This window comes from Chiloscyllium plagiosum, unplaced genomic scaffold (assembly GCF_037043375.1).
Source record: "Chiloscyllium plagiosum isolate Xiang-an unplaced genomic scaffold, Cpla_swu_hap1 HiC_scaffold_50, whole genome shotgun sequence".
In the NCBI taxonomy this organism is placed as follows: Eukaryota; Metazoa; Chordata; class Chondrichthyes; order Orectolobiformes; family Hemiscylliidae; genus Chiloscyllium; species Chiloscyllium plagiosum.
In genome coordinates this window covers 28,493,781-28,517,728 of record NW_028270188.1, presented here as the reverse complement: position 1 = coordinate 28,517,728, position 23,948 = coordinate 28,493,781, and positions in this window count along the sequence as shown.

The following is a 23,948-nucleotide window of genomic DNA, read 5'->3' as shown; positions in this document are numbered from 1 at the left end:
AGGGAAAACCCTAAGGCTTTCTATAGGTATGTTAGGAATAAAAGAATGCCTAGGGTAGGAATAGGTCCAGTCAAGGATAGTAGTGGGAAGTTGCGTGTGGAGGCGGAAGAGATTGGGGAGACACTGAATGAATACTTTTCTTCAGTATTTACTCAGGAACAGGGCATTGTCGTCGATGTGAATACTGAGTCACAAATAAGTAGAATGGATGGCTTTGAGGTATGTAGAGAAGAGGTGTTGGAAATCCTGGAAAAGGTGAAAATAGATAAGTCCCCTGGGCCTGATGGCATTTATCCTAGGATTCTCTGGGAAGCAAGGGAGGAGATTGCGGAGCCATTGGCCTTGATTTTTATGTCCTCTTTGTCTACAGGAGTAGTGCCAGAAGACTGGAGGATAGCAAATGTGGTTCCCTTGTTCAAAAAGGGGAGTAGGGATAACCCTAGTAACTATAGGCCGGTGAGTCTCACTTCTGTTGTGGGCAAAGTCTTAGAGAATTGTAAGGGATAGGATTTATGCACATCTGGATAGGAATAATGTGATCAAGGATAGTCAGCATGGTTTTGTGAAGGGCAGGTCGTGCCTCACAAATCTTATTGAATTCTTTGAAAAGGTGACGAAGGAGGTTGATGAGGGGAAAGCGGTAGATGTGGTATATATGGATTTTAGTAAGGCGTTTGATAAGGTTCCCCATGGTAGGCTACTGCAGAAAATACGGAGATATCGCATTGAGGGTGAGTTGGAGGTTTGGATTAGGAATTGGCTGGATGGAAGAAGACAGAGGGTAGTAGTTGATGGCAAAGTTTCTTCATGGAGTGCCGTCACGAGCGGTGTTCCGCAAGGATCTGTTTTGGGACCATTGCTGTTTGTCATTTTTATAAATGACCTGGAAGAGGGGCTAGAAGGTTGGGTGAGCAAGTTTGCGGATGATACGAAAGTCGGAGGAGTTGTTGACAGTGAGGAAGGATGTGGCAGGTTACAGCAGGATATAGAGAAGCTGCAGAGCTGGGCAGAAAGGTGGCAAATGGAATTCAATGTAGCTAAGTGTGAGGTGATTCACTTTGGGAAGAATAACAAAAAGATGGGGTACTGGGCTAATGGTCGGATACTTGGTAGTGTGGATGAGCAGAGGGATCTTGGTGTCCATGTACACAGATCTCTGAAAGTTGCCACCCAGGTAAATAGTGCGGTGAGGAAGGCATATGGCGTATTGGCTTTTATTGGTAGAGGAATTGAGTTCCGGAGTCCTGAGGTCATGATGCAGTTATATAAGACTCTGGTGCGGCCGCATCTGGAATATTGTGTGCAGTTTTGGTCGCCATACTATAGGAAGGATGTGGAGGCACTGGAACGGGTGCAGAGGAGGTTTACCAGGATGTTGCCTGGTATGGAAGGAAGATCGTATGAGGAAAGACTGAGACACTTGGGGCTGTTTTCATTAGAGAAAAGAAGGTTTAGGGGTGACTTGATTGAGGTGTACAAGATGATTAGGGGGTTAGATAGGGTTGACAGTGTGAACCTTTTCCCGCGTATGGAGTCGGGTATTACAAGGGGGCATAGCTTTAAATTAAGGGGGGGTAGATATAGGACTGAAGTTAGGGGTAGGTTCTTCACTCAGCGAGTCGTAAGTTCATGGAATGCCCTGCCAGTAGCAGTGGTGGACTCTCCCTCTTTATGGGCATTTAAGCGGGCATTGGATAGGTATATGGAGGATAGTGGGTTAGTATAGGTTAGGTGGGCTTGGATCGGCGCAACATCGAGGGCCAAAGGGCCTGTACTGCGCTGTATTCTTCTATGTTCTATGTTCTATGTTCTAAAAGAGGATATGGAAGCTAGACACTTTGGAGAAATAAATAGTGATAACGTGACAAGTGTTCATATGACAGAGGAGGGAGTACTGGATGGCTTAAAATGCATAAAGGCGGATAAATCCCTGGAAGCTGATCAGGTGTATACCCAAGACTTTGTGGGTAGCTAGGGAAGTGATTGCTGGTCCCCTCGTTGAGATATTTGTACCATCGATAGCCGCAGGTGAGGTGCTGGAAGATGGGTGCCATTATTTGAGAACGGTGGAAAGGAAAAGCCAGGGAACTATAGACCGGTGAGCCTGAAGTCAGTCGCAGGCAAGTTGTTGGAAGGGATCATAAGGAGCAGAATTTACATGTAATTGGAAAGACAAGAATAATTAGGGATAGTCAGCATGGCTTTGTGCATGGAAATCAATAACTTGGATTTCAGAAAGACGTTCAGCACGGTTCCACATAACAGATTGGTTAGCAAGTTCAACACCAGAGAACCCAAGGAGATCTAGCGATTTGGATACAAAATTTGCTGGACGGCGGGGTGTGTCAGGCTGGACGCGATGTGTGGACGGCAGTGAGGGTCAGGCTGGGGATGGTGTGTCGAGATGGTGAGGGTCAGGCTGGGGGATCGCTCTCTCTCTCTTTCTTTCTCGCCCTTTCTCTCTCTCTCTCTCTCTCTCTCTCTCTCTCTCTCTCTCGCCCCACCCCCCGTCTTGTCCCACCTTTCTCCCGGCCTCCCGCTCTCTCGGTCTCTCACTCTGTCTGTTTCTCTCTATTCTCTATCGCCCCTGTTATCTCTCCTCCCTCTCTCTTTCTCACGTTCTCACTCGTCCCTCCCTCTCTCTTTCATCTCCACTCTCTCGCTGACCTCCATTCCTTCTCTTTCTCTCTCTCGTCACCTCTCCTTCTCTCTGTCTCTCCCTCTCCCACACTCTGTCTCTTCTTTCAAGTCTCACGCCCCCTCTTGTTCTCTCAACACCCGTCTCCTTCTCCATCACCTATCTCTCACCTGCTCTCTCTCTCTCGATCCCTCTCTCTCTTGCTCTTTCTCTCTTTCTTCCTCTTGTCCCTTCTATCTCTCTCTCGCCCCCGCTCTCTCACTCTCATCCCCTCCACCGCTTGCCCCTCCTTGCCGCTCCTTCTCTCTCTTGCTCTCATACTCTTTCTTGCCGTCACGCTTCTGTCACTAGCCCCTCTCTCACTCTTGCCTCCTTTCTCTCACTCCTTCTCTCTCTTGCTCCCATCTCCCTCACACACTCCTCTCACTCTCTCACCTCCCTCTCTCTTGAAAAACTTCTCTGCCTCTCCCCCCTCTCTCTCTTAGCACCGCCCTCTCTCTTGCTCCCTCTCTCTCTCGCCCTTCATCTCTCTCTCTCTCTCTCTTTCTCCCTCTCTCTCGCCACCCCACTTTCTGTCATCCCCCTCTCTCTTGCACCCCCTCTCTTTCTCGACCCTTTCTCTCTCTCCACCCTCTCTCTCTCGCGATACCCTCTCTCCCACTTTCGACCCTCTCTGTTTTATTCCACTCTTGGACTCTCTCTCTTGCCTCCATCTCTCATCCAGTGTCTCCGTCTCATCCCCTCAATCTCTCTCTCTCTCTCCACCCCTATCTCACCCCCCCCCCCTTTATCTCTCTCCTGGCCCCTCTCTCTCTTGGTCTTTCTCTCTCTCGCGCTCGTTCTTGCGTGCTCGCGCTCGCTCCCGCTCTGTCTCATTTCCTCCCTCCATCTCTCTCTCGCCCCTCATCTCCTCCTGTCCCTCTCGCCCTCACCCTATCTCTCCCTTGCTCATCTTTCTCTCCACCTTCACTCACTCTCGGTCCCTTTCCCTCTATGTCTCTCTCTCTCTCCCGCCCCACCACTCTCCGTTTCTCTTTGCCTGAATCCCTCTGCCCCCTCCATCCTTTCTTCTCTGTCTGACACATTCTGTCTCCCTGGTTCTTCCCTTTCCCCCGAGGTGGTGAGAAAGAATGAGTGTGCAGAAAGAGAGAGGGAGAGAAATCAGGAGAAAAAGTAGGGGAGAGGGAATGGGGAGGCCAGGTTGGAGTCGGGGGGCAGAGGGAGTTAAACCCAGTTCCTGAGCTCAGGGCGCGGTGCTCTCCCTTTCCCTGAGTATCAGGACTTGGGGCTGAGTCTGTCTCTCTTCAGCTTGGCTTCTCCAACACAAAGACACACAACAACTCTGCTGCTCGCATGCTTTAATGAACATTTTTATTGTTTACAAATGGAAGTGATGGATGCAATCAGTAGGATGGTGCCTTTTCTCACTGGCCCCTGAGTTGTCAGAAACATTGAAATGTATCCCTGTAACCCCCGGACAAATCCGTGCTACCCTCTGTTACCATAGCGACAGGCTGCTCCATCACTGAAACACTGAATTGAGAGGAGAAAATCCCGGATTGATTGATTAATGAGGGAATTTGATGATGGATGGATTTGGGTGAAGGGATGTTTCAGCACATTCTTCAGCTGCTGCCTGAACTTAGTCTGGATCACAGCATAAATCACGGATGGAGATACACACAGGTATACACAATATACCACATCCGGTTCCATATAGAATAGAGCATGAACGTTGACCATAACAGGATGAAATTGGCCGAGATCACAAACAGTAAAATGATGGATTTTTTTCGGTTCCTCATTTCTGTGTCAGACGGAGCGTCCCCATTGGTGTGAGCGCGAAATCTCCTGCGGGCTCTGCTGGTCACTAAAATGTGTCTGACGGTGAGAACATTGAGCAGCAGAATCAGGAGAAATGGGACACACGGTGTTAGAATGTGGTGGAGGGACTCGACTGTGACCCAGACACTGGAGTAACGAACAGCGTCTGTTACATCACAAAACCAGGGGCGTTCCCCAGCCGATACCGAGCCGTGAGCATAAAACACCAGGAAATGTTCTTTAAACAGCTCAGCACAGTCACTGCTCCCAGAACCACAGCCGCCGTTTTCTCACTGCAATATTTACTTTTCAGCTTCTGGCAACAATTGGCCACAAACCGATCAAAGGTGAAAGTGACGGTGAACCAGACAGAGCAGTCAATGGCTGCATAAAGCAGGACGGCGTGGATATTACATACGGGGACGGAGTATATCAGGAAATAAAACCGTTGCCAATAAACAATGGGAATGTGTCTCAGGATCAGGTCGAGGATAAGGACCAGGAGATCCGCCGCTGCCATGGCCCCCAAGAACGTCTGACACATGAAGACAATCCACAATCTTTATAAAGCAGGACGTAGATTGTCACTACGTTAACTGTGAGGAAGGAAAACAAACCCATTGTCCATCAGCCTGGAACAAAAAGGACCCGTTTGATCGTGGAACCAGTGAGAGGTTCAAATATGTCCCTCTATTCAGGGATCTATTAAAATAATTGGATTTAGAATAACAAATGGGAAGTTCGGAATTACTGATAAAAAAGTGACATAAACCACAAGAAACCCTCCCTCCCCAAACACACAGAGACACATCCATAAGGACAGATGGTTTCTAGAACATTCCCACACACTCGATCACTCGAGAGCAAACACAGGTCACTCCTTCCCAGTTCCTAATATGGAGGGTGGAAACGTTGCTGTCCTGAAGGATTCTCTCCCAGTTTATTGAAGATAAACGGAGTTTGGGAATTTCTGTATTTTGGTGAAAATTGTGGTTGATCCTGTGTCGGGAAGAAATGTAAACGCAGTGAAAACATATTCATCCCTTTTACTGCCTGAGGGGCCTTCGGAGCAGTGTCTCCTTCTCCCTGGAACGGGATCTCTTCCCTCGGGATCTTATCGTTTGTTCAATTCACTGACGTCGGCCGTTCACAAACAATGTCAGGGACATAACGTTGGGGGAATGGCAGTTATAGAATGTTGGGGACAGAACATTCCAGGGAATGTCAGCTATAGAATGTTGGGGACAGAACGTTCCGGGGATGGCAGTTATTGAATGTTGGGGACAGAACATTCCGGGGAATGGCAGTTTAGAATGTTGGGGACAGAACGTTCCGGGGAATGGCAGTTATAGAATGTTGGGGACAGAACATTCCGGGGAATGTCCATTATAGAATGTTGGGGACAGAACGTTCCGGGGAACTCCTTGACTTGTCCATCACCTTTCCGCCCTGTCCACCCCACCATCATAATGTACTGTGCACAGGCTACGTTTCTGTCCAGCACGGGGAGGTGTGCAGATCACAGCAGGTCACGAATGTGTGAACCTGAAACAAATATGAATCCAGCATAGGGAGCTGCACTGACCACATCATTGCATTATCTATAAACCTCAACAAGATAGTCCGACCAGCACAGCAAACTGTGCAGTGATCACCCGTGAATTAATGTGGGCGGCATGGTGGCAAAGTGGTTAGCACTGCTGCCTCACAGCGCCAGAATCCCGTGTTCAATTCCCGCCTCAGGCAACTGACTGTGTGGAGTTTGCACGTTCTCCCCGTGTCTGCGTGGGTTTCCTCCGGGTGCTCCGGTTTCCTCCCAAAGTCCAAAGATGTGCAAGTCAGGTGAATTGGCCATGCTAAATTGCCCGTAGAGTTAGGTAAGGGGTAAATGTAGGGGTATGGATGGGTTGCGATTCGGCGGGTCGGTGTGGACTTGTTGGGCTGAAGGGCCTGTTTCCACACTGTAATGTAATCTAATCTAAAATCTAAAATCTAATCTGTAAACCAGGAGCAGTTAACCTCCCAGCACGTAAGACTGTTGACACCACCCTAGTGCATTGATCTGTAAACCAGGAGCAGTTACCTTCCCACCATGTAGAGCTGTGTACACCAATCCAGTGCATTCATCTGTAAACCAGGCGCAGTTACACCCCTCCCCGCATGTAGGACTGTGTACACCACCCAGTGCATTGATCTGTCAACCAGGAGCAGTTATCCTCCCAGCATGCAGTACTCTGTACACCATCCCAGTGCATTGATCTGTAAACCAGGAGCAGTTACCCTCCCACCATGTAGGGCTGTGTATCCCTCTCCAGTGCATTGATTTGTCAACCAGGAGCAGTTACCCTCCCGGCATGTAGAGCTGTGTAGCCTACCCCCAGTGCATTACTGTATAACACTGCGTTAGATCACTGCCCAGTGTGGGGAAACTTGCAGCCCATGCTGGAAGTGACAGGATGTGCAGCTCCCATTCATTTACAGCTCCATCTCTCCATTGTGCCATGACAAGGGCGTGCTGTTGGCGTGAAACCCACTTCCAGAGAGAGATGGCGGGGGGAATCAGTTTAAATATCACCACATGGGAGGGGTTTGGGGTATAGACAGAGAGAGGGAGACTGGGAGACAGTGTCATGGAAGGATGTGTTCCCAGGATTCTGAATGCTGAAATGTAGACACTTCGATAGCATCCTGTAACATGAGCCAGTCTTCCCAGGAAAGATGGATAAAAGGGATATTGGTGTGAGGTCAGATGAGCATTTGTTCTGCATCTTTGCAACTGGAATTGGCTTCAACAGAATCTATGACTCATTGGGCAGATTCGAACAGTAATTTGTCTCAGTGACGTTTTCATTGAGTGTTTCAGAGGGATTGTCTGTACGAGGCTGAGCTAGTTTCCAGAGGTTATCTTATTGAACTCACCGTATTAACTATCCACCCACCCCATGGTGTCCCTCTCATTCAATGCCAGCCCGATTCTCCCACCCATCATGGCTGGAGGTACTCACAATAGCTCGGATGCCCCTGGATATTCCGTGATCCCTGGCATTGGTGCCATCTTTAAAAGGCCAATGGGCACACGGTTGAACTATCTCAGGTTGGAACTGCCCTGCACAATTTACCCCGAGCATCGCAGACAAGGGGCAATTACACCACGGTTTGTCGAAAGGGGCATGGAGGTCCGGGGGATGGGCTCGTGCAGAGGGGGACCATTCTCTTCCCAGAGGGGGCCACACCACCAGACACACCGAGCATGAACTGAGCTCACCATCCAGTTTAGTGCAGTATCTGCGGTTTGAAGAATTGTCCAACAATACAGGCCAAGCACCAATAACCTTCCCCGCTCTGTCAGGATAAGGGTCACTGTATTCTCTCTGCTCCCTCACATTCACGGTATGTCTTTTATATCACCGACCCCCGAACAAGGCTCATGCTCCATCACTCTCACTGCCACATGCAACACCTTCTCTCTCCACTCTCTCTCTACCTCTCTCTCCCTCTCTCTACCTCCCCCTCCCACCCTCTCCTTCCCTCCGCTGCATCCCCCACACTAATAACGCTGCATGGGTACAACTGTGGACTGATTCCCTCCCCAACTTTCCTCTCTCTCTCTCTCCACCCTCTCTCTGTCTCTCTCTGTCTCTCTCTCTCTGTATCTCTCTCTCTCTCTCTCTCTGTCACCCCGTCAACTTTATCCCTCATATTAATAACACTGCATGGATACAACACTGTCGACAGACTCCCTCTGAAAACCTCACCATTTGCCATTATTCCCACCTAAACCTGCACCAACAGCAGGGCCATCTACTCCCTCCCTCCCTCCCTCCCTCCCTTTCACCCATTCCAAGAGAAACAGCCTAGAATAGCACAGAAAGGGCCACGCCGGGTGGTGGAGTGCCCGATATCCGTTCCTTCGCCCCCATCCCTCCCCCCGCCATGTGGGGAGGACCATGGTACGAGCCGGAGAGGACCGGGACCCCTCGTGTGGAGATTCTGAAACATCCACGTCCCACCGACCGAGTAAGGAGCAATGTTCAGTGAAGGACAATTCTCACTTTAAACCCACTGGCAGTTTCTTTTCCCCCTGGCACAACTTTGAAGCCGTGGCCCTGATGCCATCTCCCTTTTGTGTCGAGCTGGTACAGATGGAATCCCCACGGTCTCGGTGGGCAGGAGGATGGACTCACAACACATCGTCACCACCTCCTCCCAGGAAGGGAGCACGGAGACTCCCTCCTACACCTCCTCCTGTAAACAGCTCAGATACTGAAACTAACCTGTTATCTTTACTGCTCTCCCCACCTGTCTTGATATCTTCAATAATCTGTGCTTATATACACGCAAAGCTCCTTCACCCCCTTTATAACTGTACAGCCTGTTTTATTTTGTGTTTCAATGTCCTTCCTACCAAAATGCATCACCTCACACTGCTCTGCATTGATCCGCCCATCTGCCCAAAAACTGCACCAACGCTTGATTGTCCTGTTAGAGTTCCACACTGTCCTCCATAGATATCACAGTTCTTCCAGGTTTGATGCCATTTACAAACATTGAGATTATCATAGCGTCACAGTCCCCATGAAACAACTGAAATCCTTCCACACGCACAAGTGTGGGCAAGTGAAATACTGATACATTCCCACGGACGGAGTCGAATAATGAAATGTCGTCAACAGACCAACAAAACTCCTGATACACACCAGACACAGTGAATGAAATATTGACAAACCATGAAGCAAGCGAAATCCGGATAGGCTCTGCTTATTTTCATTGACATCATGGTATTAATGTTATGAAGTTGAAAGTGTGTACTGGACCTTTTAAGAGAGACAGAATGCCGTTCTGAAGTGAGAACTTACAAGCACCTGTGATACGAGAGGATTGCAGATCCAGACTGTCAAGGACAACTGAAAATATGTAACATTTGTCTGTGAAATAGATCCCTGAGTTGGTTGCTCTTTGGACAACAATTCGAATTTTACCAATCAGTTTAAACTATGCCCCAGGATACTAAAACCAAATCAAGTTTGAATTTATTGGTTTTCGAAAATTGAATCAATGAGATGATCTGATGTTGTGGATATTAATAATGTAGGCATTTTGAAAATTGCAGACACAGCAAGTGCCATCAACACAGATCCAAGATATTAGGAAACACTCTCTATCAAAGGTACCTTTTCATATGAAACATATCTGCAGTATACAGAAAGAAGATGACCCAGGAAGATCCAAAGCCGGAAGAAGACACAAAAACAACAGCTGCTATGCGGTTTTGAAATTACGTTGATGTGATTTTAATAAGTATCTTATTGAAGGTTTATATCGTTATAGACCTGGAGTCGGGGAATGAGCAGTTAAGACAAAGTGGGGTCTCAGAGTTGTGAATAATTGATGTAAAATGTTCACTTTCAGAGTTATAAAATAACTTCACTCAGGAAGAGGCCTAAGCGGCACCATTTCACGTAGAGGAATGAGCTATCAGAGGAAGTGGTGGAGTCTAGTCCAATTACAACATTTGAAAGGCATCTGGATGCTGTCAGATCTGCTGAGTTTTTGCAGCAATTTCTGCATTTTTTAAAAATTAAGATGCCTTCATTTTAACACAGGTACTCTGAATGCATAAACACTTAAACAGTTTTAAATGATGCAAGCACATATAAATACATTTCAACTTGACTATTTTCTGCTAAGGAAAAAGCAGCAACGTTGTACCTACATGGAGCAAGGAATGTGATGTAGACATAGTTTAGACAATGTTCAAGGAAACTTCATTTGGTCCAGTTTGGGCGAGGATAATATTATTGTGTTACTCAACTCAGAGAGGAAGAACATGTCATCTGCCCGAGAGAGAGTGGCCAATGCTGCACTCTCTCTGCCTCATTGTTTCTCATCACTTCAATGTGTTCAAGCTAAAAAAAAGTGTGCATGAATAGTCTGAATAGTCACAGTCTGTTTCCCAGGATAAGGAGTCCAAAACAAGAGGGCGTAGGTTGAAGGCGAGAGGGGAATAATTTATAAGGAACCTTAGGGGCAAATGTTTCACGCAGAGAGTGATGTGTGTACAGAAGGTGCAGTCAGTGGAAGTAGTGAAGGCGGTACAATTGCACATTTGAAAAGTGTCTTAAAGACGAAGGACACTGGCCACATGCTGGCAAATGGGAGTAGATCAGATTTGGTCATCTGGTCTGAGTGGACACATTGGACTAACGGGTCTGTGTCTGTGTTGCATGACTCTCTTATTCTATAACAGAGATGAGAAGAAATTCTGAAACGATCTTTTAAGTCAGAATTCTCTTCAATGGAAGTTTATCATGCCTTTATGTTCACACTGATTCAAGGCTGAGTTAGTTAAACACTTGACAGGGAATTGTGTAACGGATAATAGAATACAGACAAGAAAGTGGGGCTGAGACCACAACTACAATCTTAGTGCCTAGTGGAGAAGGGTCAAAGTCTCTCATGACCAACTCCTGCTCCTCAGTCCCATGTTCCTATGTTCCATTCAGCCACTCAAACCTGCGAGATAGGAGCAGTTGGAGACGACTTACTGCTGTAAACTGGTGCACAGAAAAAGAGGAAACCATTCAGCCCCTCAGTACTGTCACACACGGTTTGAGGTAATTTGGGAAATGTAATTGGAAAACCCAGGTTGGGTATAAAAGAGGCCCCTCGTCTCTCTTTACACAGATTCCCCTCTCTGTAAACTGTGCATCATTTGTTGGTCATGTTGTTGACCCAGATTTACTGTGAATACAGCCCCCATATCTCACCAAGAGATGGCTCACATCGCTGACTGCAATATTGAATAACCGACCTTCCAAGAGAATAAAACTCATCAACCTTCCAATAACAGAATGTGAGAACATCATAAACAGGGGCAGGACTTCCATCCCCCTCAAGCCTGCCTTGCTCTTCACTAAGATCATGGCTGATCTGCGGTAGTCCTGAAAATCTCTTCAATGTTTAAATCTTCATAGCCCTGAACTCTCTTTCAGGTCAAATCTTCTTTAAAAACTTTGTCATCTAGCTCTCCTAACATAATGGAAAAGCAAATTGATGGCATTCAATAACCTATGTTTGAAATAAGCACTCCCTGCTCCTAAACCATGACCTGTTGCTATGAATATATGATATGAACACAAAAATTTAGATAACAGTGACTGGCCCTGATATCAAGGCAGTGCTTGGCTGAGGATGACGTCAAGGAGCTAAACACAATTGGATTAGTTTGGGAATCAACATTGACTCCAACCAGTGGGGAGTTTATCTCGGGAAAATGGAAGGCGTTTGTGGTGTGGATGTCTCTGTCCCGGGAGATCTCTGTGGGAGATCCTCAGGTTAGCTAACTCTTCACAAACATCTTCAGCTACTTCATCAATGACATTCTCCCAGCATAAGATCAGGAGTGGGAAAGTTTCTTGAAGACTTTTCACTGTTCCCAACAATGTGTACCCCCGTCCGCTCCTGAAGCAGTCTGTGTCCATGTGCATCAAGATCTGGACAACATTCAGGCTTGTGCTGTGAAAGTATATGTAGCAAACATGTAACTGTACTGTGAGATTCTGCTTAATTCCGCAGGGAACAGAGGAACTCATTCAGCATCACAAGCTGACTTCACAGGAATATGAGGAAGCCATTCAGCCCATTGAAAGTACTGAACAAGAAGAGGGATTGCCCATTCAGACCCTCCTGCCAATTGCACAGGAAGCAAGGATTCCAGTGTTAGGGACCAGGTTAGAGCTCCTTAAAATATTTTGACGTGGTATTTTAAATCCAACCATTATGTTATTCTAAACAACTGGTTCAGAAGTAGCGTGATTGGTGAAACTACTCGATGTTAAGCAAAACAGTTTATTTGAGCACTATCATGAAAATATAATCAAAGAAAGAGGAATTTAGAATAACAACACGATTTGAAAACCTTTAGAATAGTAGATACAGTCCTATTACTAAGTAACTGTACCAATATAGGCAGATCCCATAAACACAACCATTTGGCAAAAAAGCAAATTCTCACATACAGTTCTCCGAGAGGGAAAATAAAACAGCATCCAGAGAAAAAAAAAACGGTCAGAGAGAGTAACATCCAGGAGTTAGTCACCGAAGCTTATAACTCTCTGGAGACGCCAATAGTTTCTGATGTTACTGAGAAACCAAAACCCAGAGATCCTCATCTGTGAGAGCTGGCCACACCCATCCAGGCTGCTTTAAAATAAACGCAAGGCCTCCCTAGCTGTTTACTCAGTGGCTTTAACTAACCATCTTGGTAACGATCGTTCAATCTCTCAATTAAAAGAAACCAGGACAAAATAATGTCTTAAAGCTGCAGCATCGTCACACTTGTCAGTACATCGAGCTGTTAATCAGGAACCAGGGGTAACCCAATCAGGCCCTTAGCCCTGTCCAATCCGACCAGGAAGAAGCCATTCAGCCCCTTGAACCACTTACACAGGAACAGGAGGACGCCATTCAACCCCTTGAGTCACTTACACGGGAACAGAAAGAGGCCATTCAGCCCCTTGAGTCACTTACACTGGGACAGGGGTTGGCCATTCAGCCCCTTGAGTCACTTACACTGGGACAGGAGGAGGCCATTCAGCCCCTTGAGTCACTTACACAGGGACAGGGGTTGGCCATTCATCCCCTTGAGTCACTTACACAGGGACAGGAGGAGACCATTCAGCCCCTTGAGTCACTGACACAGGGACAGCAGGAGGAGACCATTCAGCCGTTCAATGCTCTTACACAGAGTCAAAATGAGGTAATCACTGCTGATTCCTGATGAAAAACCTATGCCCAAAACATCAACTCTGCTGCCGCTCGGATGCTGCCTGACCTGCTGTGCTTTTCCAGCACCAAACCCCCGACTCTGATTTCCAGCATCTGCATTCCTTACTGTCTACTAATTGATGCTCTGGCATGATGAACAAGTGGAGCAGAGGCTATACAGACAGACTGCTTCATGTTGTTCTTCATAGCTCTGTTGCTCCTGATACACCCGTGACTTTAACGTGGTTTTCTCGCGGTGAGCAGGGAAGCAAAATGCTTTATGTGAAATCTCAAGGAGACACCTTCCATCTCCGAGAAGACAGTATGATATTCTCTATGGAGTGCAGAAGCTGGTGGGAATGAAAAATAACAATTTTGTTTCTTAACTTTAATAGTGATCACTAACAGCAACTATTCACAAATACAATACCCCTTTTCTTAACTGCTGACTATCTGACTCTAACTCGAAAACAAACACTGTTTTTATAACCCACGTATGAAACATTACATTCAATTAATCTGAAGACCACACAGTCTCTGTCTCCTCCGCTGTCCTCACTCTTCCAGCTGCTGATATCCATGCGTCACCTGCCTTGTTTTTAACTGCGACTAGGCTTTACATGAAAATGTATCTTTGATAGAGAGTGTTTTAGATGGCCAATTACCTCTCCGGCTCTTCAGCAGTCCCTCTCTGTCTAGTGTTCAAAGTGCCAGGTGTATATACTCCCCATTACACAAACACTTTTCATAATTTGATTGGTTTCCACACATCAAAACAATAATCTTCAAATTCCATTATCTTCTGGTATCCTGGGCATTATTTAAACTAACTGTTATCAAAACAGTAACCAAAACTCTAGTATCCATTTACCAGCCAATTGTCACATTTGGAAATACCTTACCATTAGCAAGAAGGAGAAAGTGAGAAATGCAGATGTTGGAGATCAGAGCTGAAAATGTGTTGCTGGAAAAGCGCAGCAGGTCAGGCAGCATCCAAGGAACAGAAGAAGAGCTCATGCCTGAAACGTCGATTCTCCTGGTCCATGGATGCTTCCTGACGTGCTGCGCTTTTCCAGCAACACATTTTCAGCATTAGCTGGCAGCTCTGGCTGTACATTATATTCAGCAAAACTCATTCTGTCTTAAAGTGACCATACATGCTTTGTGCTGCATAACACCTCCACCCCCTCGCCGCAGGAAAAATAAATGATGCATCAGAATGGAAAGATGCCTTCATTTCTTTTCCTGTAATTCTGAATCCCAAAACTAAGAAATGCAAAATTAATTAATCTAACTTACACCTTTCATATTAATTCTGCACACATATGTAACATTTGAATATGTCAAATCTTATCTGCACGTTTTCCTTTAAATCTGCGATAACACATCTGCCTGCACTATTTTACGGCCCACGACATGTATATTTTGGCACTTAAACGATGGTAACATCAGACTCCAATGAAATATTCTCATATTTTAGTCTTTAAATCTTTCAAAAAATGCAAAAGAATTGTAATTTTTATGCATTCATCTCCGACAACACTTTTGACACATAAACAATAAAATATTGTCAGGTCAGTACCAAACTCAATAATCTTTTTTCAATAGTGGAGCACTTTCTTTCCGGTGGGTGATTGGTTTTGTTTACAGGTAACCAATTCCATTCCATTCTCATGTTCCTGCATCAAACATCTCCAACTCCTATATCACGAGCGACAATCGCAATGTTGATGGTTTTCAAAATATTTGGTGTAGCTAAAATTGGTGCGGTAGTTAATACTGCTTTTGAATCCTCAAATGCCTGCGGGAATTGTTCTTTACACCAAAATGCTGTCTCCTTTTTTTAGTGAAGCCATCAAAGGTTCCACCACGCTGCTAAAGTTTAGAACAAACTTCCAATGGAATCTACTCAGTCCCAAAAAATCGAAACTCTTCTTTCATTGAGGACGGTTGTGGAAATATCTCAAAGCCCTTCGACTTTGTGTTCCATGAGGTCAACCTTCCATGTCCATTGTAATTCCCCAAGAACGTCACATCTGCCTTCACAAATTCTTTTTTTTGTTTTTGTTTAATATCACTTTTCCTTCTTGTAATCGTTCAATGAGCTCTGCCAACTGTAACACGTGATCTTTCCATGACTTGCTAAAGATGACTGCATCTAACAGATAACCTGCGCACTTTGTTAATCTGGCCACAACTCGGTTCATGAGTTTTTGGAATGTGGCTGGTGCATTATTCATTCCAAAGAGCATCACTTTGATTTGATGTAGCCCTTTTAATGTTACAAACTTTCTCTGATAAAGTTGCCTGCCAATAACCATGCAGTAAGTCTAACTTTGTGGCTTGTCAAACTTTACGTATGTCGTCTTTGAATCTTGGCATTGGATAGGAGTCTGATTTTGTTTCAGAGTTGACCTTCTGATAGTCCACACAGAACCGCTGAGCCCCATCAGGGTTGGCAACGAACAGAATCGGCATACTCCACTTGCTCTTACTTGGTTCAATGATATCTTCTTTGAGCATCGCATTCACTTCCTTCTGGGCCTCGGTGACTTTGTGAGGTTTAAGCCTGCAGGAGTGTTTTTTTAAAATCAGAACAGCGTTCCCTACTTCCACCCCAAACACAAAAGCGTAAGTCCTCCCATCATGGTTCTGCAAATGTCCTCATACTGCTGCAATGAACAAACAACTTGTTTCATTGCTCCTGTAGGAGATAGCTCGCTATCCTAGCCCACTCTTCAACGACTTCCTTGTTATTTAAAGGATTTTGCGTCACATCAAGCCTCATGACATCTGTATTTGATTCCTCAGTCTGCGGGGCAGTAACTAACACCTGTTTCCCCAGTTCCTTATCTCGATATTAGTAAGATTACAACGTATTCACATGACATACCTGTTACTTTTTTTATATCCAGCATCTTTATCAGATAATTTACCTGACTCTACTTTTTTCTCCATTTTGAAGGGGGCACTAAACCTGGCTTTGAAGGGATTTCCTACCGCTGATGGCATTACCACAGAACAAAAACATCAAATTTCATAGTTTTTACCTGCCACTTGCCTCATTCAATGCTCTGCCCTCTTTAGGTGCTGTTTGGCTAACTCATATACATACTCTATTTAATCTCTCCCTCACCTCAGATACATAATCCAAGTGTGAGATATCCGACTTTGGTCCTGTTAATTTCTTTTGAATTAATTTCAAAAGACCTCTCACTTCATGTCCGAATATTAACTCAAAGGGAGTAAACTGAGTAGATTTATGGGGGCATCTCTAATGGCAAACAATTTAATGGGACACCTTTATCCCAATCATTTGGCCAATCCTGACAGTACACCTTTAACATGGTCTTTAGCGTCTGATGCCCACTTTCCAAGGCTCCCTGCGATTCAGTATGGGACGCACTTGATTTGAAGTGCTGTATGCCTAAGCTATCCATGATTTACTTAAACAACCGAGCGGTAAAATGACTCTCTCGAACTGACGGAAATTCTCTGGGTAGCCTATACTGTGCAAAGAAAGCTACCAACCCCTCCACCACCTTTTTGCCTTAATACTCCATAATGGAATTGCTTCTGGTAATCTGGCAGACACATCCATTATGGTTAGCAAATATTTGTTTCACTTGTAGTTCAGAAAGAGAGCCTACGCAATAAATCATAACCCGCGTGAAAGGTCCATTGAACGCAAGAATTGGCAACAAAGGTTCTGGTTTTAGTCCTGCCTGTGGCTTACCTACCATTCGGCACGGATGACACATAATGCAAAACAAAACCACGTCGCTATGCATTCTGGGCCAGTAGAAATGCTTTTGTACCTTAGCCTGAATCTTCCAGGTGACCTCCTGCAGGTAGTTCATGTGATACCCGTAACACTTCCTGTCTGTATGCGACCGCCAACACAATCTGGGCAACTTTGGCCCATTTCCTCTCTGTACTAACCTGTCATGGTCTCCATTATCATTTCGGATTCTATTTTTAAGTTGCTAACACTTGACAATATATTTTGATTCCTTTTCTGTTTATGCATCAATTTGTGTAAATTTCTATTGTAAGGCCATTAGCCTTTCAGGACTAAACACCTCTGTCTGACACTCTGCTAATTCATGTTTTTTCTGCACTATTACACGAAACAACGGGCCAGCAAATTAAACTTCCGCTCCTTTGTGTTTCTCTTTAATTTTTGCTTCTTGCTGTAACTTATGACAGTGAGATCTTGTTATGACGCAGTCTGGAAAATTTCCTGGGTGTTTCTCTCTTAACTCTTCAATTTCCTGGTCTTCCTTTGACTTCTCCTCCATAAAAGGTGTCACTTCCACCTTGGATCCTGCTAACTGGTTTTCAAGAGTAAAACGTTATTTCTGAAACTGACGGTCTGATACGTTACGTCCCCAATCTTGATTTGGATCTCCAACCTGATTTTACACAGGGGAGCACTAAAGTTCTGTTCCTATTCCACAAATTATCACTCTCTCTCAGGTAACATGTCAAAAGAGTGCAAATACTTTTATCACTTACTTTTAGAGGCTGAGAGAATGTGAGGATTACAGACTCTGGAGATCACAGGTGAAAGGTGTGGCACTGGAAAAGCACAGCAGGTCAGGCAGCAGTCGAGGAGCAGGAGAGTACACATTTTGGCATAACCCCTTCATAAGGAAACTGGGGGATGGGTAGAAAGGGTTCTGAGAGATACATAGGTGGGTGGGAATGGAGCTGGGTAGAGGGAAGTTTGGAAGGCGCTAAGTAGACGCAGGTGTGGGGGGAGATGGTGAAAGGTCAGTGGGCAGGGAGAAGTGGATAGGTGGACGGACAGATGAGACCCTCTAACCACACAGCATCAACATCAACTTCACCAGTTTCCAATTCTTCCCTCTCCCAACCTCATCCCAGATCCAACAGCACCAGAAAAACCGGGCATGATATGAGCTCACCACCAGATCAATGCAGTATCTGCGGTCTGAAGAAATATCCAGCAATACCGGACAAGCATCAATAACCTACCCCGCTCTGTCAGGGTAAGGGTCACTGTATTCTCTCTGCTCCCTCGCAGCCATTGTATATCTGTTATATCACGGATCCACGAACACGACTCATGTTCGACACACTCACTACTGCATGCAGCAACATCCCGCCTTCCCTCCATTTTAACCCACCCAAGATTCCACAATGTTCAAAATGTTTTTCCCCCGTCAGCTCCTGAACCAGCCTGTGTCCATGAGCAGCAAGATTCAGACTCCATTGAGACTTGTCTCAATGTTAAATTGTCCGTAACACTCATGTAACAGTACTGCCTGACACTGCACATTGCCACAGTAAAATAAGAATTCAGTCAGCACCTCACGCTGGTTTCACAGGAATATGAGGAGGTCATTCAGCCCATTGACACTATTGGGGAAGAACAAGGACAGCCTGTTCAGTGCCTCCAGCCTATTACTCAGGAAGAGAGGGAGTCTAGTGTGATGGAACACTCCAGAGGCCCTCGAAAATATTTCAAGGTGGTAGCCTAGACTCTAATGTTTTCTTATTTTAAAGGAAATGTAAAGTGCCTGTTCCAGATGCAATGTGAATGGTCAAGCTACGCGGTGTGAAGCAAAACACCATTGATTTAAACACGGAAGATAAAATGAAACCAAGGAAAGAGAAATTTAGTATAACGTATTTCTATTGGAAAAGTTAACAGAATAATAGATCTAGGAACTGTTACTAATGAACTGTTCCAATATAGGAAACTCCCATAAACACAGCCTTTGGCAAAAAGGAATATTCAGACACAGATTGTCACAAACATTTCTCCAATCCAGGAATTAAAACCAGCATCAAGAGAAAATTCAGAGAGAGTAGCCGCCAGGAGATAGTCACTGAAGCTTCCAACTCTGTGGAGACCCCAATAACTTCTGTTGTTACTGAGAAAGCAAAACCCAGAGATCCTAATCTGTGAGAGCTGGCCACACCCATTCAGACTGCATTAAAATAAACCTAAGGCCTCCATCGCTGTTTACTCAAGTGGTCTTATCTAGCCAGCTTGGTAACGATCATTCAATCTCTTTCTTAAAAGAAACCAGGACAAAATAACTTCTCAGTGCTGCAACATCGTCATACTACTTAGCATACCGAGCTGTTAAACAGGAACCAGGGGTAACTCAATCAAGCCCTTGGCTCTATCCAATCGGACGAGGAAGAAGCCATTCAGTCCCTGAGTCACTTACACCGCAACAGTCGGGGGCCATTCCCCGTCAACATACTAACACAGGGATAGAATGAAGGAATTGATGTTGATTCCTGATGAATGGTATATGCCTGAAACGATGAATCCCCTGCTTCTCGGATGCTGCCTGACCGGCTGTGCCTTTCCAGCACCACACTCCCGACTCTGATCTCAAGCATCGGCCGTCCTCACTGTCTCCTAATTGATGCTCTAATATGATGAACAAATGGAGCAGAGGCTGCACAGACAGACTGTTCCACGTTGTTCCTCGTGGCTCCGTTGCTTATGATACACACGTGTGACTTTAACGTGGTTTTCTAGTGGTGAGGAGGGAAGCCATATGTCTTGTGTGAAATCTCAAGCAGACACCTTCCATCTCTGAGAAGATAGCCTGGTGTTATCTATGTAGGGCGGAAGCTGGTGGGAATGGCTACCTGTTTCAGATGGAAGGTATTGTGGCTGCTGTTGAGGATTGTGAACAACATGACGTTCAGACTGCATTAAAACGATTGCACAATAACGTGGTTAGAATTAATTAAGGCATATAAAGTATTAGAAAAGCCGTATTAGTCTGATGAATGGATTCTCTATGTTCAAATAATGTTGACCTTGTCCATGTTGATCTTGTCTAGTGCAGTGCAATCTGTATGCCTTACTCTGTCCAAGTCTATTTCCACACCTATAATCTGCCTGGCCATGCTTACTATGATTTGCTTCCACTGCTCATTAATAAAGATTTTTCCCTGTACTGAGATGCACGTGACAATAAATCAAACCAATCAATCCTGGTACAGTATGAAACTTCTCACCTTATCAATGTCTTTTTTTTTTGGAAATAAGCCACTCCTCGTGTTTCAGCGTCACCATTTCTACGCCTCTCACAGCTCGACAGATTAAAATCTCAGCTTCTTCACTCTGTCCTCATGATACCATCACCCGTGACTGAGGTAAGGAGATCATTCCTTACAAAGAAGATGAAATCTGTACAGAGTGCCCCAAATACTCTTTCATCAAGGCTCTACAAAAACAGGAAGATGGCTTTACTTATGTACTCGAATCATCTTACAATGAAGCACAGCATACCATTGACTGCACCCATTCCTTACACAGGGTTTGATTCGGAGCAGTCAGCACAGACTTGTGAGTGGGAGATCATGCTTTCCAAATTTGTTAGAGTTCTTTGATGAAGTGATCAGGAAGGTTGTTGAGGGCAGAGCGGTAAACATAGCCTCCATGAATTTCAGTAAGGCCTTTCATAAGGTTCCACATGGTAGGCTGCATTGACGGTTACACCACGTGTAATGCTGGGGGGACTGGCTAATTGGATACACAGCTGGCTTGATGGTAGGAAGCAGAGGGTTTTGTGGAAGGATGCTTGTCAGACTGGAGGCTAGGTGCATAGCTGTTTGTTATCCATGATTTGGTTGAGAATGTACAAGGCATTAGTAAGTTTGCAGATGACAGTAAAATATGTGGTAGCGTGATCAGTGAGGAAGATTATTAGAAATTTCAGTAGTACCTTAATCAGGTGGGCATGTGGGCCGAGAAATGGCAAATGGAATTGAATATGTATGTGTGAGGTCTTGCATTTTGGAATCTCAAATCAAGGTAGGAGTTCCATGGTGAATGGAAGGTCCTTAAGGGGTGTAATGGGCAGAGAGACCTTGGTGTTCAGGTGCACGGTTCCCTGAGAATGGAGTCACAGGTAGGCAGGGCAGTGAAAAAGGCATTTGGGACACTGGCCTTCATCAGGCAGGACATTGAGTGGAGAAGTTGGGAATTAATGTTGTAGTTACACAGGACTTTGTTAAGGCCGCACTTGGAGTATTGTGTTCATTTCTGTCACCTTGGTACAGGGATGGATGTTATGAAATTAGAAAGAGTGCAGAAGAAATTTACAAGGACGTTGCCAGGACCCAATTGTCTGGGTTATAGGTAGAAGTTGGACAAGCTAGGACCTTTTCTTTAGTGTCTACGAGACTGAGGTTGGACCTTATAGAGCTGCATAAGATCATGAGAGGTATGGATAGGGTGATTGCTCTCAGTGTTTTCCAAGGTTTAGAGAATCGAGGACTAGATGGGATTAGTTTAAGGTTAAAGGGGAAGGAATAAAATTGAACCTGAGGGACCATTTCTTTATATAAAGGGCTGGTACGTGGATGAGCTGCCAGCAGATGTGGTTGAGGGGGGTACATTAACAACATTTCAAAAGCATTTGGATAAATATTTGGATAGGAAAGGACTGGGAGGATATGTGGCAACTGCAGGGAAACGTGGTTAGCGTGGATGGACATTTACAAGGTAGAGTCGAACCCCTCTGTTTCTTAAAACGAAACACCTAGAAAAGCTCGCCTCACCTCGTAATCTGTTAAAATATGAGCGACACAGATCTCCTACATTCCACTATTTAAACAAAAACTGACAAATTAGTTTCTTAACTTTAATAGTGAACACTAAACAACAACTAAGATCAAATCTAAGCCCCGCTTGTCTTAGCTACTTACTATCTGACTCCAACTTTGTAAAAATACGTTGTTCCAACAACCCACATATTAAACATTACAATCTCAAGACAACACAGTCTCTATCTTCTCGCTGTGTTCACTCTTCCAGCTGCTGATCTCCCTGGGTCATTTTGTTTTACTGCAAGTAGGTTTTACATGAACGTGTATCTTTCATAGAATGTATTTGAGATGGTCAGTTAGCATTCCTGCTCTACAGCAGTTACTTTGCTGTTGGAGGGCAGTGACTCTCCCTCGAGTGTTCAAAATACTGGGTTTATGTACTCCCCATGATACAATAATTCTCAGAATTTGATGGATTTCCAGGTGTACAAACAATAATATTCAAATTCTATTGGCTTCTGATATCCTGAGCATTATTTAAAGTCTTTGATTGCATTTGAATTGCTGTCAAAACAGCAACCAAAACTCAGATTTCAATTTCCCAGCTAATTGTTACATTTGGAACAGTCTGACCTTTAGCTGGCACCTGTGGCTTTACTTTCTATTCAGCAAAGCCTGTTCTGTCTTAAAGTGAACAGATATGCTTTCGGCTTCATAACACCTCCCCCATTCAGAAATAAAATGAACCATCAGAATGAAAAGATGGCTTCATTTCTTTTCCTCTAATTCTTTATCCCATTATTATGAAATACAAAAGTATTAATCTCAGTTATACCATTCTGTACATATATATAACACTGGAATAAGTCAAATCTTATCTACACTACTTCCTTCAAATCCACAATAACACAACTGCCATCACATTTTTCGGGCCCACGGCATGTACATTTTGTAAGTTTAAAGTCGGTGACATAAGACTCCAATGAAATGGTGTCATATTTAGGTCTTAAATATCCCAAAAAGTCCAACGGGATTGTCGTTGTTTTCCACAACCGTCTCCGACAATTTGTCATACAAACATTAAAATATAGTCAGGCCAGTACGAAACTCAATCATTCTTTTTCAATAATGGAGATTTTGTATTTTCTCTGGTGGATATTACAATTTTGTCGACAAGTAGCCAATTTGCCATTCAATTCCATCGTCATCTTTTTGTATCAATACATTTCCGACCCCTATATCCCTAGCATCAGACACAATTTTCAAGAGATTTCAAAATATTTGCTGCAGTTAAAACTGGTGCGGAGATTAATCCTTCTTTAAAATTCTTAAATGCCTCCTTGCATTGTTCTGTCCACCACAATTCTGTGTTCTTCTTTAATACATCCATCAGTGGTGCCAATACGCTGCTGACATTTTGATCAAACTTATGATAGAATCCACTCAGTTCCAAAAATTAACGGACTTCCTTCTTCGAGGATCGTCGTGGAAATTTCTCAATGTCCTTCGTCTTTGTTTTCCATGGGATCAACCTTCCATGTCCAATGTAATGTCCCAAGAACATCACATCTAACTCCGTGAATTCTGTTTTCTTTAAGTTTTTTTTTTACCAGGTTTGCATCTTGTAAACGTTCAACATGCTGTGCCAACTGTAACATGGGAGATAAATAAGCTGCATAATTTGTTTATCTGGCCACAACTTTGTTCCTGAGTCTAAAATGTGGCTGGAGCATGATTCATTCACATGACATACTCGATAACTGTCTAGATAACGTAGCTGTCTGGATACCGAATTAGCTGGCCAACAGAAGACAGCGAGTGGTAGTAGAAGGAAAATATTCTGCCTGGAAGTCTGTGGTGAGTGGTGTTCCACAGTGCCCTGTCCGTTGGCCTCTACTGTTTTGTAAATTTTATTAATGATTTGGCTGAGGGGACTGAAGGATGGGTCAGCAAGTTTGCAGACGACACAAAGGATGGAGGGATCGTTGACAGTATAAAGGGCTGTTGTAGGCTGCAGTGGGACATTGACAGGATGCAGAGATGGGCTAAGAGGTGGCAGATGGAGTTCAACCTGGATAAATGCGTAGTGATGCATTTTGGAAGGTCGAATTTGAAAGCTGAGTATAGGATTGGGCGGCACGGTGGTACAGTGGTTAGCACTGCTGCCTCG